Source organism: Schistocerca serialis, chromosome 12, assembly GCF_023864345.2.
Source record: "Schistocerca serialis cubense isolate TAMUIC-IGC-003099 chromosome 12, iqSchSeri2.2, whole genome shotgun sequence".
Lineage (NCBI taxonomy): Eukaryota > Metazoa > Arthropoda > Insecta > Orthoptera > Acrididae > Schistocerca > Schistocerca serialis.
Genome location: NC_064649.1, coordinates 183,876,066 through 183,894,057, shown reverse-complemented (window position 1 = coordinate 183,894,057; position 17,992 = coordinate 183,876,066). Strand labels below are relative to the sequence as shown.

At 41.4% G+C, this 17,992-nt stretch overlaps 1 protein-coding gene across 1 annotated transcript in view; it reads left to right on the top strand.

The window, feature by feature from the left end:
• LOC126428234 (molybdenum cofactor biosynthesis protein 1-like) overlaps positions 1 to 17,992 on the top strand; it is a 112,342-nt gene that overhangs the window by 404 nt on the left and 93,946 nt on the right. The window lies entirely within an intron of this gene.

Genomic DNA, 17,992 nt, shown 5'->3' with positions numbered 1-17,992 from the left:
CTTTTTCATTGGTAGAGATCTTTCACTCATGGGATTAGCAGCAGAGATTAAAAAGAAGCAGCAGCAAACAGATCCAAGGCATCCATTGTTTGGAACTCATGTTCTTCCATCACAACTCCTTATAATAGTATCAGCTCTGGAGAACTAAGTCCCGATTCATTTTCTTGTAACAAAATAGACTGTCATTACCTAGCAGTTAAAAATGGGAAGCTTTACATGAATGTCCTACATGCAGTTTTTTTATACTTGTGCTCTTTGAGTTCCTGTCCTAGAATACATTAAAATATTAAAAAATGTGTAAATTAATCTTTGAAACAATCCAAACCTTTCAATGGAAACCAGGGAAGACTTAGAAACATTATCATTAAAAAAAAAAAAAAAAAAAAAAAAAAAAAATCAAGGAAAGGTAATGTAAGGAACAATCAGGGAAAGTCTGCTGTACCCTTCCTGTTGTGTACTGTGTTATTGTTATTCTTAATTTTTTAAAATTTGATAATGGCCATTAAAGACCACGCAGAATAGCAATTGCACATTACTAGAAGCTGCCTTTGCATTCTTCCTCCAACAGCCCGTTGTATTTGCTCAGCGTAGAAGCCTTTAAAGTTGTAACTCTGGTCGGTCTGAGATGCCGCTTAGATTTAATCTAGTCTGCCAAAGATCCCTTTGTCATTCCCCTGTAGTACGTCAGAAACATTAGGGTCGTTTCCAAGAGTATTAAAAATCTGTTTTGTCAACCTGACCTTAAAACTTTAGTCTTCCTGACTCGACAGGTGCAGGCAGTATTTCTCGATTTCTGAACAGCTTTTGACTTAGTGCCAGATCGATGCTTATTATCAAAATTGCTACCGTGAGGGGTATCGAGTGAAATTTGTCACTGGAATTGAGGATATTTTGGTAGGAATGACTTAAATGTTATCTTGGCTGGGGAGTCATCATCTGATGTAGAAATAACCTCAGATGTGTCACAGAGAGGTATGTTCATGTACATTAATGACTTTGCAGACAATATTAATAGTAAAGCACTCTTTTCACAGATAGTGCATTTATCTAGAATAAAGTACAGTCTGAAAGAAATTGTACAAACATTCGTCAGATCTTGATAATTTCAAACTTTCTTTTAAATGTTCAGACATGGAAAATCGTGCATTTTGCAAAATGAAAAAAACGCAGTGTGGTATGACTACAGTATCAGGATGTCTTGCTTGGATTAAGTCTATTCATACAATTACCTGGGTGAAGCACTTTGTAGGGATATGAAATGAACAGTCATATGGGCCTACTCAGGGGTAAGGCAGGCGAAAGAGTTAGATTTTTTTTTTTAGAATACCATAGAAATGCAGTCATTCTACAAATCGTTTGTGTGATCCATCCTAGAATATTGCTCAAATGTGTGGGACCTGTATCAAAATGGATTAATGGGGAATTGAATGCATGCAGAGAAGGGCAGATCAAATGGTCACAGGTTTGTTTGACCCAAGGGAGAGTGTCACAGAGATGCTGAAATAACTTAATTGGCAGACGCTTCAGGATAAGATGTACACTATCCTAAGAAAGTATGCTTACCAAAAGACGACTCTAGGAATATGTTACAACCTTGTAACTATTGCTCCCATAGGAACCGTGAGGACAATATTAGATTAATTACAGCATGCAGAGAAAGATTTAAATGGTCTTGAAACATGAACAAGCTTTAATATCTGGTACAGTGAGATGGACCCTCTGTCATACTCTTCATAGTGGTTTTCAGAGTGTGGATGAACATGTAGATAGCATCATCAAGAACGCAATCAATGTGTATCTGAAACTTGAGCTTCTCCTAGTGTGTAGTGTCACAAACGTTTTGACATTATTATACATACTTCTGCCACTGGGGCAATCATAGGTAATGACTAATTTGGCAGTAATATGCAGTGCTAGATTTGTTAAAAGAAAAAAAATAGACTTCTTAACATGTATTTATGGTAAGTAGTACTCTATCATTTCCTATATTTCTAAGTTCCTACCGAGAGTTTCCATAGTTTGATTTAGACTTCTGAAAAAGTTATAACACTTTTCTGAGCTTTTTAAAAGTGTGAATACAACATTTGCATCTTACCGCTTCAACTAGAGCAAAAGTTCTATTGTACCACATCTCAAAATCTTTGGGTCCAATTTTTTTCGTCATCAGCGGTAGTATACTGTCACAAATCAAGCCTTGGTTATGTGTATTGTTAGATTTTGTTTATTATTATTTATGTGGGGTGCATGAGCAATGCAGCTGACTGGGATTCACCTGCTGCAAGTCATAGACTGACCGCTGCTGTGTTCACTGCCTGGGTCAAAGGTGCTGAAAGGATGTTCTCATTGATGCTATGGAGACACTGTTCTGTGTTTTATTTTAACAACAATTATTGTCAGTTTTTTCTTGTTTTGTTTATAAGAAAGGAATGAGGACATCATTAGATCTTTTGAAGAGTACACAACATAAATCACAAAATGTTATTTCTGTATTAGCAAAAAATTGGACTACATTGTATGATAGAGATGAAAAAGAAACCGTGATTAAATTCTTTCTGTGTTAGATTCCTGAACCTGCCGATCTTTGAGAGAGAGGGGGGGGGGGGGGGAGAGAGAGAGAGAGAGAGAGAGAGAGAGAGAGAGAGAGAGAGAGAGAGAGGGGGGGGGGATGGGATTTAATTGTATCTCCCCATGCAGCCGTAGCATTTTGGCATGTCGTACATTGGTCAGATCATCAGTAGCTTGGAGGACTCGTATGTAGGGCATAAGCGACACACACACACACACACACACACACACACACACACACACACACACACACTTAATAATAGTCAAGAAAATTTGCAACCGCAAAATATTGCCTTGGTACAGGTCATAGAATCTAATATACAACACAGATATTTCAATATGCATATCCAGTTACTGGAATAGTGTTATTAAGAAAGCTGTTGAGAGACAGAAGTTTTTGCTTAAATTCTTATAATTTACACCAGATGATGTACAAAATAAACTCCAAATTACTGTAACAACATAGTGCACAAGGCACACATTCATTTTCTAATTACAACAATCATACCCCAAACTATAACAATTAAAATATTGAAGACCAGCATTTAATTTTAGCTGCTACAAAATTATGTCACAGGTAACAATTATTTAATTCACTTCTTAAACATAACAATTTAATTTAAAAAAGACAACAAATAACATTTTTAAGTACAATATTCAAGTTTAGCTGCTGCAAAGATGCATAACAATCATCTATATTTCAACATTCTTATAAAAAATACAACATAAAAAGGAAGACCTGATTGTAGATCATGGGTGGGCTACGTAAAATAAATGACAAAAATCAGCAGCTGTAAAAGGCAGATTTTTTTTTTCAACTACAACCAATTCCTCCATTTTACAACAGCATAAATGAATGCAGCTCTTTTTCCCAAATTTGCTGCTTCAGAGTATTAGTGTCATAATGAAGTCTTTCAAGAATTAGGGGCACAAACAGATTAATAAATACAAACAAAATCAGGAATATTCAATTTGCTCGCGGCTACCAAATGAAAGAAGAAAGGGGGCTAGGGAGGAGAAAAAAGATCACGTAAGAAAGAAATAAACTGCTGATTGTTTGCATCATTCCTAGACTCAAAACCCTAAGCAAAAGAAGCAATGATGATAGCATTGATTTAAAATCATGTCAGAAAAGACGGCAGCTAATTCTAGGTGATGCTCCATAAAGCCATGGTCTCACGTTGTCAAACCCCTGCAGGATTGTTTGAGGGACAATGATTTGACACTGATTGTTAAGTCAAAAAGGCAATGCGTCTTTGACTGAAGTAACAATCAAAAATATATTCTTTGAATGGAATATTTACATTGCAGTGTACTGATCTGAGAAACATACTGAAAAGAAACATGACTATGTTGAGAAATTTTCATTTTGTATTTTCTTATATTTGTAACCGCAGTACATGAAAAAAGTGACACTCGACATTTGAGTTAACTGAAAGATGAAAGATTAGGGTTGCATGCCCTGCCGATCCTTGTCCCCAAACGGGGACAGCCCACAAACAGAATTCTACCAGCCAGCTTGGACTGAAAACATAACACACAAGGATCGTGCCCGTGAGTGTAGATGGCTCTCGGAATATCACGCAACACGGATACCCGAGGATGGTGTCTGTCAGAGCAGATTGCAGATGAAGCAGGAAGGCAGAGGGAACAAATTACAGACCTGCTCCATTTGACGATCAGTCTCAAGTAGCACTTTGTAAAAGCAACGACTAATGTCACCGAAATATGCGAGGAAGACAATGATGTCCGACTGTGCAAAGGACAACTCGGGAATTTCAGCAAACTTCTGGAAAAACCTGAAGAATTAAATTGACAGAAACCTGTTCTGGATTGGTAACTTACAAAATAAAACATTTTCAATCTCTGGACAAGTCACACACAAGAAAGATGATAGGCCTTTAAAAAAGAGGATACCATACAGTGTAAAGCTGAAACATGTAAATTAGTCTGGCCAATATGCTCTACACCTGAGCAAAAGTGTCAATGAAGTGGTGCACATTTTAGGAACTGTTAAAAAAGTGTCATTTTACTTCAATGAACACAGCAATGACAACCTGATCCTAGGAGAAAAGAGCTGATACACACTATTTATTTAAGAATGAACACTTCACCTCAACTTTTCACAGCACGGGACCATCAAAAATTGAAACAATAGAGCAACACAGAGGACACTACCACACAGCTGGGGGAGGGCACAGAGAGAGAGAGAGAGAGAGAGAGAGAGAGAGAGAGAGAGAGTTTAATGACCTACTTACTCACTTTTTACTGGCAACAAGATAAGAGTGCAGGTGGTGTCATATCAAAATTGTAGAAAACATACACGAGATAAAGTTTTAACAATAGCAAATTAACGTACTTGCTAGTGCTTATTTTTTGTTTTAAATATCTCTCTCAAATTGATCAGGTATTGGAAAAAGAAAGATAAATATTTTGAATTAAGACTTAAAACAGGATGGAAACGGGTACCATACTGGCCTGAATATAAGATACACCATTTCTACAAAAAATCTCCAAAAAAATTAGAGTATACAGCACACCCCATAAAAACTGGGACTTTTATGAATCATAGAAACCTCAACTGTAGTGCTTCTTCTTAAGTATGAAATGAAACAAAAATATCACTACAGTTTGTAAATCAATTGTTGTGTATGAGGTAGCAATGCAAACATTCTCTTTGTTGATATCCCATTTAGGTAGTGACTACAGAGGGATCCAGAAAAATGTAGACATTCTCTGATAGTTATTACCTTTGGAACAATGTGTTATATGGCTGCAATTTTGAGTGGTAGCATAAACCACTGTTTTCCCAACAGATCTTGTCGTGTGGGTTTCCAGCAGATGACAATGCAGCACTGAATGAAGTACAACTATTGTTTGAGCAATGCAAGGCTGTACTGAAACAACAATTTATTGTATTTGGTATAAATTTTAAGCCGACAATACTGTTTAAAATGTGCACAAGGAAAAGTCCTCCGAACAAGAACATCAACCTCCAGGTTCCAGCACTGCTGTATTGCAACATTTTTGTAGATCATCTCAAAAATCTATGAAGCAGGATGTATGGGGAAGTGGGGTAAGCTGATCAAGTGCATGATAAATTCTGAAGACTGCAAAGTGGAAAGCGTACATTCCAAGATTATTTCACACTATGAATGAGGACAACTCGAATCGAAGGATGGAGCACTACGAGTGGTCTGAAGGCATGCTTCACGAAGATGAATGGTTTGCAGGGAAGGTTATCTGGCCTAATGAGGCACAATTCAACCTGAATGGTAATGTAAACTGTCATAGCTGCGTGTATTGGGCTGCTGAAAATCCTCATGTTCACATGGACAAACATGTTACTTCACTTGGTGTTAATGTGTGGTGTGGTCCGTCATAGTATTGTTTCTCTGACCCATTCTTCTTTGAAGGTACATAACTGGTGAGGTGTATCATATGCTGCAAACATTGATTTTATTAGCCATCCAAGAGGTGTTTGGAAACAAAAGATTTTTACCTACAAGACTACTCCGCCTCACCACCACAGAGATATCAGATTCTACTTAGATGAAAATTTACCTGGACGACGGATAAGTCGAAGAGGAGCTGTCAAGTGCCCACCAAGGTTACGGGACCTTACAATTCTCGACTTCTACCAATGGGGGACCTCAACAAACAAAGTTTACCAACAGAACCCAGCTACACTGAATGAGATATGAGAAACCATCAAGACATCCTGTGCAGCTACCACACTGGCAACACTGACAGCTGTACTTCAGTCAACAATTCAGCAACATTGATGTTGCTTGGCTGCTAACAGGTGTCACTTTGAACACACAAAATGATCTTCCTCCCATGCAAGAATTTTGACACTATGCCATTTTGTTCCATCAATATTGACTATCAAAGAGAGTCTACATTTTTCTGGACCCCTCTGTATTACCATTCTCACAGTTTCACTATTTTAGACAATGGGACAGGCACAATTTTTCTCTAACTAAAGAATATAATTTATTCTTCACCAATGAAGCACAACATTGAGAGAAAATTTTGGAATTCGGTACAGTTACGTTGCAAATTTCAAACTCACAGTTATTCATCTAACAGATGTGCTTTTTAAAGGTACGGTTCAAGAAATGCTGCACATGCAATGCCCGGGATTGTAGTGACGGCACTGTACTTTGGGAGGAGAGTGACAAAAATACTGACAGTGATAAAACAATGAATGTTAGTGAAGTTAAGAGTGTCTTACATGAAAACTGCAACTGAAAGCTTTGTTTTTGTGTGTAATTTATCTACAGTGTACTACAAAAAAAGTGGTTAAGGGTAAATCACATGTTGAAAAGCTTTTGTAAATGGGCAACTTGACAAATTATTTTTAATTAAGTTTCTCTCTTTTTCGAAATTAAAGGTGCAACTTATATTCAGTCCAATTCGATGTGTCTATAATTTACAATAACTACGAACAGACTTTGAAATTTGCCTACATCACACCAGGTATACTTAACTTATTTCACTGACCCACACAGATGCTCATGTCCGGTGGAAGTCTCCTCTAGTTCCCCCACTTTTGGCCAGAAGCATTATTTCAGATATCACAATGTCATGACTCACAGCTTTGCACATATCGTACACTGTTAAGGCAGACACCGATACAGCAGTGAGAGCTTCCATCTCCACGCCCGTCTGCCCTCTACACTTTGCCGTGCCAGTTATAATCACACAGTTGAGAGCAGAGTCCAGTTCAATGTCCACAGCCTCAGAGGATAAAGATATATTATGACACAGAGGGATAAGGCTGGACGTCTGCTTGGCCCCCACAATTCCCGCCAGGCGAGCAACGCTAAGTACGTCACCTTTCTCGTACGAGTTTCATCAGTTCGGGTCCCACAAAAACCTTTGCTCGTGCTGTAGCAGTCTGTTCTGTCACCAGCTTCGAACCCACGTTGACCATTTTCGCCCTGCCGGTCCGGTCAACATGAGTCAGACTTCCGGACTGTGCTCCTGAACTGCAGAAACTGCAAGAGAAGACAGAGGGCTGTGCTCTGGGTGTTTGGCTTGTTAGGAGTCCTGCATTGCACATAATGCTTGGGGTACAGGGAAGCAAAAGAAACTGTTTTCTAGATTCAGTCACTACACTCAAATTATGTGATAACAACTGAGACATCTGTGTATCCGACACAAACAGGGGCAAAATATTGGTATCTGAGAAGAAGTACTTTTGAAAATCTTGTTTCTGAAGGTTTAACAACTTCCAACTTTGTGCCTTCATGACATCACTACAGCCATCAAGTTCAGTGCCACCTGGAACAAAAATACAAGCTGTAACAAAGAACTCTTCATAATCTGAAAATAGGTTAACTACAAAAGAATTTTTAAGCATTCGTGTTGAAACATCCCTGATTAATTCCTTTACTGGATTTTGGGTAATTTACCGAAGCCACCAAACAGTTAATTATTATGATATATGACGGTATACTTAATGGATGAAAGGCTATTGGTTGTTCTGCGAATGCGGCTGTTCTGAGACAGAATAGCTAATGATTGAAAGTTTGTCTATTATTAAGTATCACAAAGGTTGCGATGTACAACTGATATATATTTCCTACTAACACACAAATTCTGAGGCAGTTGCTACCTTTGCCTTACACGTCTAATTGCGGTTATTTCTTTTTATTGATTGCTTATTTTCAGTACTTTGTCACACGCAATGCTGATGGTTAACATTCACAACAATCCTCACTGCAATCCATAGTTGTTGCTGGCCGATGCGGTTGATGCGAAACACGTAATTCGGCACTTGTCACTTTCTGTTTCATATCACTCGCGAATCGGCATTAGTGAGAGTCAACCCCACGACGATCAGGGGGACGTGCTCACTCGTCATACTCCAGTGAGTTTTACCGTTTACAACTCACTCGACCACCATTCTTGCCTGTCATTCCCGCACTACTTCTCACTCGAAACTCTACCATACTACTGCGCACTCAGCACTAGTCTCACTGCCTACTACAGCGCTCGACAATCGACTCCTGTCCGCTATCGACCTGGGCGTCAGATACTAGCATCTATGTTTGTGGGATCACGGATCCCTTACAGTGTTCAAGACAAGTTCTTTGAACCTTAATGATCTGTGATGATTCTTTTCTTTCCTAAGCTAAGGTCGAAAATCTGTTTTGTCTGCAGAAGTGTGCAATATGAATATTACACAAAGTTGATAGGAACATCTCACATAAATCTCCTCAGTGGCTGTAGATTTCACAATCTTGCAGGAGTGGATACAAGGGGAGGTCGTGGCAATGGTGATAACTACCACCCACTTCCCAAACAACATATTATACTGGGGTGCACTTAAGAAGGCAGCAGTGTGGTGCATTCTGTGCAGAAAGAGATGGGGAATGCTTTATGGTGCTGTCTGTGTGTTCTCTCTCTCTCTCTCTCTCTCTCTCTCTCTCTCTCTCTCTCTCTCTCTCTTTCTCTCTGTCCCACGACTCACATTTCAGCCACTTCCAACCCTCGTATCTGGCACAGGCCACTGTGTCTGCTTCTGACTCTGACTAGTAGAAATTATGCGGTCGGAAAGCTATCGCTGTTGCTTTCTAATGTAATACTTGTCATGTTTCCTTTATGCCAGCCGTTGTGAACACTAATGGCTAAGTAACCTCACCATACCTAAATGCCTTGTATCGTACACGCACCCCAAAATGCACACTACAGACAGATGTGGCAGAATGACACGATGTCTTTATATTTTTTACTTCACCAATTTCCAAATGCACACATAACTTTTGGAGAATTAGGTAGCGTGGAAACAGAAGTGTGTCAAAAATGCCAAGTTCTTCCAGCAATGACAAGCTACATTTAATAAACGACACTTTTCAGTTGCTCGTGCTAGGGTCTGCCCACAAGGACATGCTTTTGGTCTGATTGACAACATTCCAGCCGGGTAAAGCTGCACACCACTGGGTTGAACATACCAGCTGTCAACAGATCCGATACAACAACAACAGAAAGAATGACTTCCCAAACACAGTTGGAAATCACTGATAGAAACAGTATTCCCCTCATTCACATGTGTTTGCAGACCGCTGTTCAGTCATAATGTTTATTGAAATAATGATGGTGAGCGCACAGTTTGACAGAGTTCAACTTGGTTGGTACGTGATTGTTCAGCTTTTTCCTTCTTTCCTCCTCCCTTTTCTCTTCCCAAAATCTTTTCATTCTTAGACTGTGTTCTTGTTTCCTTTGATATGTACATATTTTCTCTGTTTTCTTCCTTCCCTTTACTTCAAGTTTTATGTTCATAATTTTGTTTCTGAATTTGTCTCTTTCATTCATCATTTCCATTCTGATTCCTGCTTGTTTGTAGCCTTCTTCTATTTCTTGAAACCAACTGGTTTTTTTTGATTAAGGCATTTACTACATCCTAAATCCCTTTGTGAATCTGTCGCTATTCATTGTGTGTATGTGTCCACAGAATGTTAGTCGGTGTTTTCTGATTGTGACTGAGTCTGCCTCTGTGTTCATATAATTCTCTGGTTGATCTCTTCATCCATCTCTGTGCACTGCTCCAAAAAATTTTCTGAGGATTTTGCATTGTATTCTTTCTGCTTTGTGGTGCCTGGTCCTCAGATTGTGGTCATTTCTGATGCGAAGAGTTCTTCTGATACTATAACTGTATTGTAGTGCATGTGTTTGCCTTGTACTGAAATGTTTCTTTTATTATAGTGTGTCCATGTCAGTTTGTACACTTTCTGAAGTTCTTTTGTTTGTTCTATGTTTTCTTCCTTCTTTGATCCACCTATTTGTATTGTTACTATTATATTGAATAATTTAATATATTTTTGTGTATTTATTATTGTTATTAAAATTGTAGATGTCTGTCGTATGCTAACAGCGAGGTTGCTAGCGAGTTGCATTTTTGAGGGAAGCTGGGCGAGGGGTGGTGGAAACAATAACAAACCGTCACTCCCCCCCCCCCCCCCCAAATAACTAAACCCTGGATGCCAATACATTTGCTCTGTATAGGTGTTTGTGTCCAGAAGTAAGAGTCAATTTAGCAAAAAAAAAAGCAAAGGAAAGCTTCATGTTCTGGCCCACATCAAAACCAGATGACCAACCACAGTGTAATCCTCTGCAATGGCATCACTGAAAGCAGAAAGGAGGGGGGGGGGGGGCGTCAGCACACCCTGTTCTGGTCACTGCCAGCTTTCTTGACCTCAGAGTCACTACACCTCAGTCCAACAGTTCCTCAATGGGCATCACAAGGCTTGGTGCACCTCGTTCCAGTCCTCCCACCAAGGAAAACCACAGGCAGTACTACGGGTGAGTCACAGCTGAGCAGCTGCCTTCCCCCTGTACCTGCAGTAGCTGCGAGCGAGAGGAAATTTGTGTTACACATATGCTAAAACTGGCGTAGATGCCACAGGACACTCTTTGGAGTGTCACTAACAAGCACACGCTGCTACACACTTGACAGTGCTAGGTGGCCAATAGTTCTGGCTCAAAGTTCCTGCAACTGTGGTTGGAACTTCCCCAGTGTGACTCTCCCATTCTTTAATAGGGTATTTCAGTGTCCGGGGCACGTTCACATTGGACAACACTGTCCAGTACAGGCTGCTGTCTTCCACCCGTGCTCTCTTGCACTGTGCATTGCATCTTGCACAAGTGAGTCATAAGGACTCCCCTCTTCTTTATGTACACTAAAAAAGCAAAATTGTCGTTTCAGACGAAAAAGTAAAATTGTCTCATATCCACATTCTATCCTTAAAAGTATCCTTATGTCTGGGAGACGGCAGATCCACCGAGCAGATCCCACCCGACGACCCGTAGCAAGACTGCAGCACAAGAGGCAGGAGTGCCATCTGTTCCCTTCGACGTCTTGCTTTGCCACCTATCAGTAAGTGATGAACCAGCTAAATCTGAACTTCGCTGCCACAAATCAAGAAGCAATGGCTCGGAGACAGCATGAGCTCATTGTCCAACTGACGGGTGGAAGCAACACAACAGCAACAGCAACACCAACACCAGTCACACCACCAGTGAATACACTAGAGGCCCTCAATATCACCGCAGTAGTCGTCGAGCTGGAAGTGAGAGCTCTGTGGAACAAAGATGGACCTTGGAAGCTGGTGGATCCAAAATGCAATCAGGAGCAACGTACATGAACAACTGAGCCTACTGACTCACACGGCAAATGCAGCGTGCTTTTACCAACACCAGTTCCGAGCATCGGTAATATGAGGGACCATACAAACAATTCTGCAGCACCTCAACTACATAACACTACCCCAGCCGCTACGCAGAACACTACACCGACTGGCTTCCGACTGGTCATAATACACAATTACACTTGCCTCGGCAAGCTAAACAAGACATTTGTAGAATGTCACTCCCCACCATATACCAAACACAAAACTCACAAGGGACCATGTATCACTGTATGTATGCAACAAAACAGATTGCACAAATCTCCTGAAATTCGTCAAAGCTGGGGGAATTGAGTATCATAAATATAGCACCCAAGGGGGGAAAACTCAAATGTACATCGTGAAAGGAGTTGACACCACAACCCTCAATGACATTCTTCATGGTATAATCACAGCTCTCAGCTGGGACTGTGAGAGCATGAGATGAATTCTGGGATTTGTGACACACAGACTGCAGCCAAACTATTTAGTGGAGTTGGATGACACAGCTTACTCCTGCAACTTTCTGACGCAGATGCTCCTGCTTCACATGGTCATAGTAGAAATATACACACCTCCGTGTGTCCCCCAACAGTGCCACCACTGCCAGCAGTTTGGCCGTGCGGCACCCGATGTGATCTGGCACACGGTGCCGCAAATGCACTGGTAACCGTGTAGCATGACACTTTAAACTTGGTACAACTATCAAATGTACCAAATGTGGAGGGGTCCATGTGCAAACTACAGATGGTGTGCAGCATACAAAGAAGCTCTAAGGTGCAAAAGTGCCAAAGACAGACAAGTGGTAACCAGAACAGCTCCAAGACACTTCCCACCCCCCAACCAGTAAGGTGTGGAATCTCTTTTACTGGCATTGTCAGTGGAAGTGGATGAACTGAGGATGCACAGAGCTCCACAAACTCATGGCACACTCCCACAACAACAGAACCACAACCCACACATGCAATGCTAGAAACTGCCCCTATACTGATGACAACACTGCCGGTCTCAGACAACACCAAGTCAACTCTGTCTGGGCCAGATTGTGACACTCGTGATATCACAGAAGACACACCCAAACTAGGGCAACCACAAACACACGAAATGAAACGGAGGTACCCAAAAAACAAAAGAGGGGACACTATCACACCACAACAAATACACCAACAACAGACCAGACAAACATAGGAACACATTCAAAGGAATAATGTAACCGTAACTCACACTCTTGCCCCCCTCACCACAGCAATAACACAGGTGACCCCAGATGAAATACGAACCATGAATAACACACAAGCCAGCGCATCCAGTACACCAACATAAGGACCAGCAGCCACCAACACCACCGCCAACACTTTGGCTGACATAACAAACATTCTCACCACAATCAGAGGCATAGTGGAGACACTATTCCCCACTCACGTGGCTTAAGATCCTCTTGAGGCTCTTCATCGTAACACATGCACAAACTCAAGACGGCTACACCCAGCCATTGCATGGCTGCTATACAAACTGCTATCACCACACTGCCCACACTCTTCCATAGATAATGCACCACAAAACACAAACAACAGTACTTTGACCCAGATGCTATTCTGGAATGCAGATGGGATTGGCAACAAAAGGGCAGAGGTAGCTGCATTTATGGAGGAGAAGGGAATCTGGATTGCTCTCATGAACGAAGCTGAGCTCCAGTCACACAAACAACTACTCTTTCCAAGATATTACATTTACTGTACTGACCACCTGAAGGCACAACTGTGGGTGGAACAGCAATCATCATATATTGAGACAAAGAATACACAAATATTAAGATCCCTGAACCTGAAAGACTAGAAGCCACAGCTGTTAGGGTCAAGTCAGCTGAGTGAACACTTCATTGATATCGATATACAATTGATGTGGTAACATCATAACAAGCGATATCAGCACAATACTCAACATAGCATAGTGACCAATAGCCACTGGTGATCTTAATGCTAAACACTCTGCTTGGAACTAACAAAGATCAAACACCAATAGCAAAAAAACTATGCGAACATGCACTGCGCCCAAACTACATTACACTAGTGCCAACTGAGGTGACACTTAAAACAGGGAACAGAGACTAGATGTGATAGACATTAGATGTGATAGGCATTATAGTCACAATCAACATTGAAATTATACATGATTTGGCCTCACCAAACACCTGTAATACTTTACTCGGAAGAAACACAGCAGTATGATGAATCTCACAGGATACTGAGCTACAAGCGTGTGAATTGGGCATTGTTCAAGGAAATGCTTGAAAAGTCGTATCCCACAAATTCCCAAAATTACACAAAGCAGGAATCTTGTTGAAGCTGTCAAAGCCCTTACCACCGTAGTTCAGGATGCAATAGCATTTACCATTACAGTACTTATACCACAAGAATGTTCAATGGCCCTGCTCCCAGAAATACAGGGGCCGATGTCAATGAGAGATCATCTCGGGAGATACTGGCTGTACAAACAGCATATTAGCAGGCTCCAGGGGATCATACAGGCTAAATTAAAACTTTTAAAACCACAAACTGGGACAATACACTCGCAGGGCTGCACACCACATGACCTGGAGTGTGGCAAATAGCTGTCCACTCCACCAAGAAGAAATACTACACACCAAGTTTACAAATACCTTACAGACCAGCATACTCCATGGAGGAGAAGCATGAGCCGATGACCAGAACACTAGCAACATCATTCACACTGAATCAGGCTCCTTCCAATCCAGCACTGCTACTTGAAATGGACCAGGAGGTTACATGGCTTGTAACCCAGCCCAAGTGCAATGTAACAATACATACTGCTACACATGAAATTACACAGGCTATTAAGCACAAAACAGCTAGAAAAGCTCCTGGTCCCAATCACTTTCAAAACCGTGTCACCAAGGAGTTCACGAATAAAGCTATAGAGCATCTCACACACATGACGAATACCATTCTACAACATCAACACTTCCCTGTCCTGATGTTCAGGAAGCCAGGGAAATACCACTCCCTACCACAAAATTATGGAGCCGTTAGCCTGCTGAGCTCCCTGAATAAGATTGTTGAGAAGATGATTCTCAAACATCTTACTATGCACTGCATCACCAATGACTCGCTGAGACTGGAGCAATTTGGATTCAGCAATCACCACTCCACAACACAACAACTCCTCCGTGTAGTAGAACATATTACACACACCCCCAACACCAACAAAGCTACAGGAGCGCTGTTCCTGGTCTTCAGTCATCTACGGCACAATCGTCTCATTCGCAAAATCTGCACTGCTAGTCTCTCCGATGAACTCATACATCTTACACACTCATATCTCACCCACAGAAGCTTCAACACCGATGTTCAGGGCAAACAGTCAACACAACACAGTATACAAGTGGGAGTACCCCAAGGCAGCATCCAAGGGCCCCTCTTGTTTAATCTCTACGTCAATGACTTTCCAACTGAACAGAACACAATGACAACCATCTACGCAGATGACACTACCATCCTAGTGCAAGACTGGAAACCATCAGGCATAGTTCGCAACGGCAAACAAAACTGCCTAGCTGGAATGACAGTGTGTTAAAGCAAATGCTGACAAGTGTGAAGCAGTTCTGTTCACTGACAAACCATAACAACTGCACAAACATTACGTGTTCTGGCATACCCACAAGCTCTGGAATGAAAATTAAGATCGCAGGAGCAAAGAAGGCAGTGAACACACCGTCAGCCAATAGCCCACTGGCAAGGACCACACCACGACGGAAGCAGGCCCCTTGACAAAGAGAATATAAGTGCCGCTCCTGCCAGCCTCGGCCACTCAGTATTTGGACAGGATTAGGACAGTATACGGACAGGCCTAGCGCAGAATGCTACAATAACAGTTATTAGTGATCCACAAGCTGTGTGTCAAACTTGCACGAACATTGTATATAGCAAAGGACTCGCATTTATACTGCATGTCGCCTGTTGCTTGCGACACCATTGTAAATTCCAGGTTAAGCATTGTCAAGCTTCTTATTTGTAATAAAATCTATGAATGTTGTTTGCTTGAATTGTTGTATAGCATTTTGAGAATGCAGCATCCTTTAGGCACCCTATATGAGATGAGTGGGTAGGACCCCACGTTAAGACTGCAGACAAATAACACTACACACACGCCCAATACGTTTCAGTGTGAAAGCCAAATACTTCAGTGACAGGCCAACTGAGCAAATGCAAGGCTCAAACAGTGTTACTCTAAGCTCAACAGGTAAAGCACACTGAATAGGAGGGTATCGAGGTCCGTGTACATGATACTGATTAGACCCATGATGATACATGCAGCTGCAGTCTGGGGTTACGTGGCTCTGACCGCCTGTGCTGCCTACAGGTGATACAGAACAAAGTGCACCACAGTCCACACACACTGTCGACCTTCACAGAGAGTGCTGCCTTGAGACTCACACACAGATATTCAAAAAACTCACCACACGACTGTACAGGAACTTGAGACACTCTGACAATCACTTCATTCTTAACCTGGGAAACTATGACCACAACCACGGGTGAAAACACAACTGCTGAAAAACGCTTCTATCTAGGGACAATTAATCACCTGTGGACAGCACAAGCTCACAGACAAAATAAACACTGGTGAATCCCTGCATTACAGCAAAACTAAATGGCATTGCCAGCTGCAAATATCTAGCTGACCAACTGACAATACGGGAAAGCAGTATTGCACACTAAACATAAACATATCCAACCAAACCTCTTTATGGCCAATTGACCACTCGTATAACGACCTTGGCATGTTACAAGTACAGATGCTGCAGGTGGCCCCGGAGACACTCAGGTGCACAGCCCAGGAGTACCCCTCCTCAATAGGACTGACACTCGTAAAGAGTGTTTTAAGCTGCGACAATGGTATCGAGCATCGCACGATACCCAAAACTAATGACAACCTCACCCTTGCAGACAGAAAGAAACTGCTACTGCTCTTACTATCTGTCCAGACTCTTGCAGAAGTTCTTTGCCTTTGGTGCTTGCCTCGTCACTTTTCTCCCTCTGCCCTTAAAACTGCTACCTTCTGCTCACTTCTCGACCACTTCTATCGCCTCAAAGTGCCTGTATTAGTGGGTAATCCTACGGACAACATCATGACCCCACATCCTGTGCACTTCTCAATTGTAACAAAGCAAACAGAGGTGGTGGTAGAACTTCGGTGATGGTCACCATGTCAGTGTGGGTGTGGAGTAGCTTCGCCCTTTAAAGAAAAAGGCATTACCACGAATTGGACCTGGGTCCTCCACATAGCAGCAAGATATACTGACCTCTGAGCTGCTCAAATGGACAAGAGAGAATTTAGCATTAATTGCAATGCTTGCAACCATAACAATCACAATATAAATAATTTCCATAGAGAATATGCATTGAAGCTTAGGGTTAAGAAAACTGTTTTATATTCAGGTGCAACACCCTTTTAACATCTGCCAGCCAACATTAGGAGCAATCTGGAAATCCCCAAATATTCAAAATTGAAGTAAAAAATGTTTTATTAGCCAGTCCACCAATAATTTACCTGGATATGTGAATTTACCTACCTGTCCCACCTCAGATACACAACGCACAAACACTTTCTAACAGAAAACCATATTTAGCCATGCAACATATTCTCTAGGAGCAGACAGGAATGGTAGATGGTTTACTCCACGGAGGGAAGCTGGCAGCAGCTTTGGAATGCCTTTTGAAGTGGTGATTCCATCATAATAATAGCCTATGTGCAGGTACGGTTGGTTCTCCACGGAACAGAAACTACTGTACCGGTCCCAACGTGGCATTGACAGCATAAAGGGCATTGCACAGGAAGTAAGTATATGAATTTATCAGAATAAGTTTCGATGACAGTGTCCTGTGTAAAATTAAATGCCCATTTAGCATGAAGTATTAAATCAAAATAGTGGCAGAGCAGTTTAAGTAGCAGGGCATTGGCTTTTTGCAAGTAGTTGCTTCTCTGTATATTTATAAAAATAAAATGATGTAGAACTGATCCCCTTGAATAATGATTAATGTGAGCAGATTAGTAGTAGATGAAAATGGTTGTTAGTAGTTCAGTGGCACTTCTCACTTACTCGTTTTACACCCCTGAAGGCTCTCATCGATGATGGAGCTGTTGGAATATTACATGTGAATGAATGGCTGAACTCGATAATTTTCAAGGTATTCAGTATTCTTGTACAGTGCATTCAAAACAAAGTTATATAA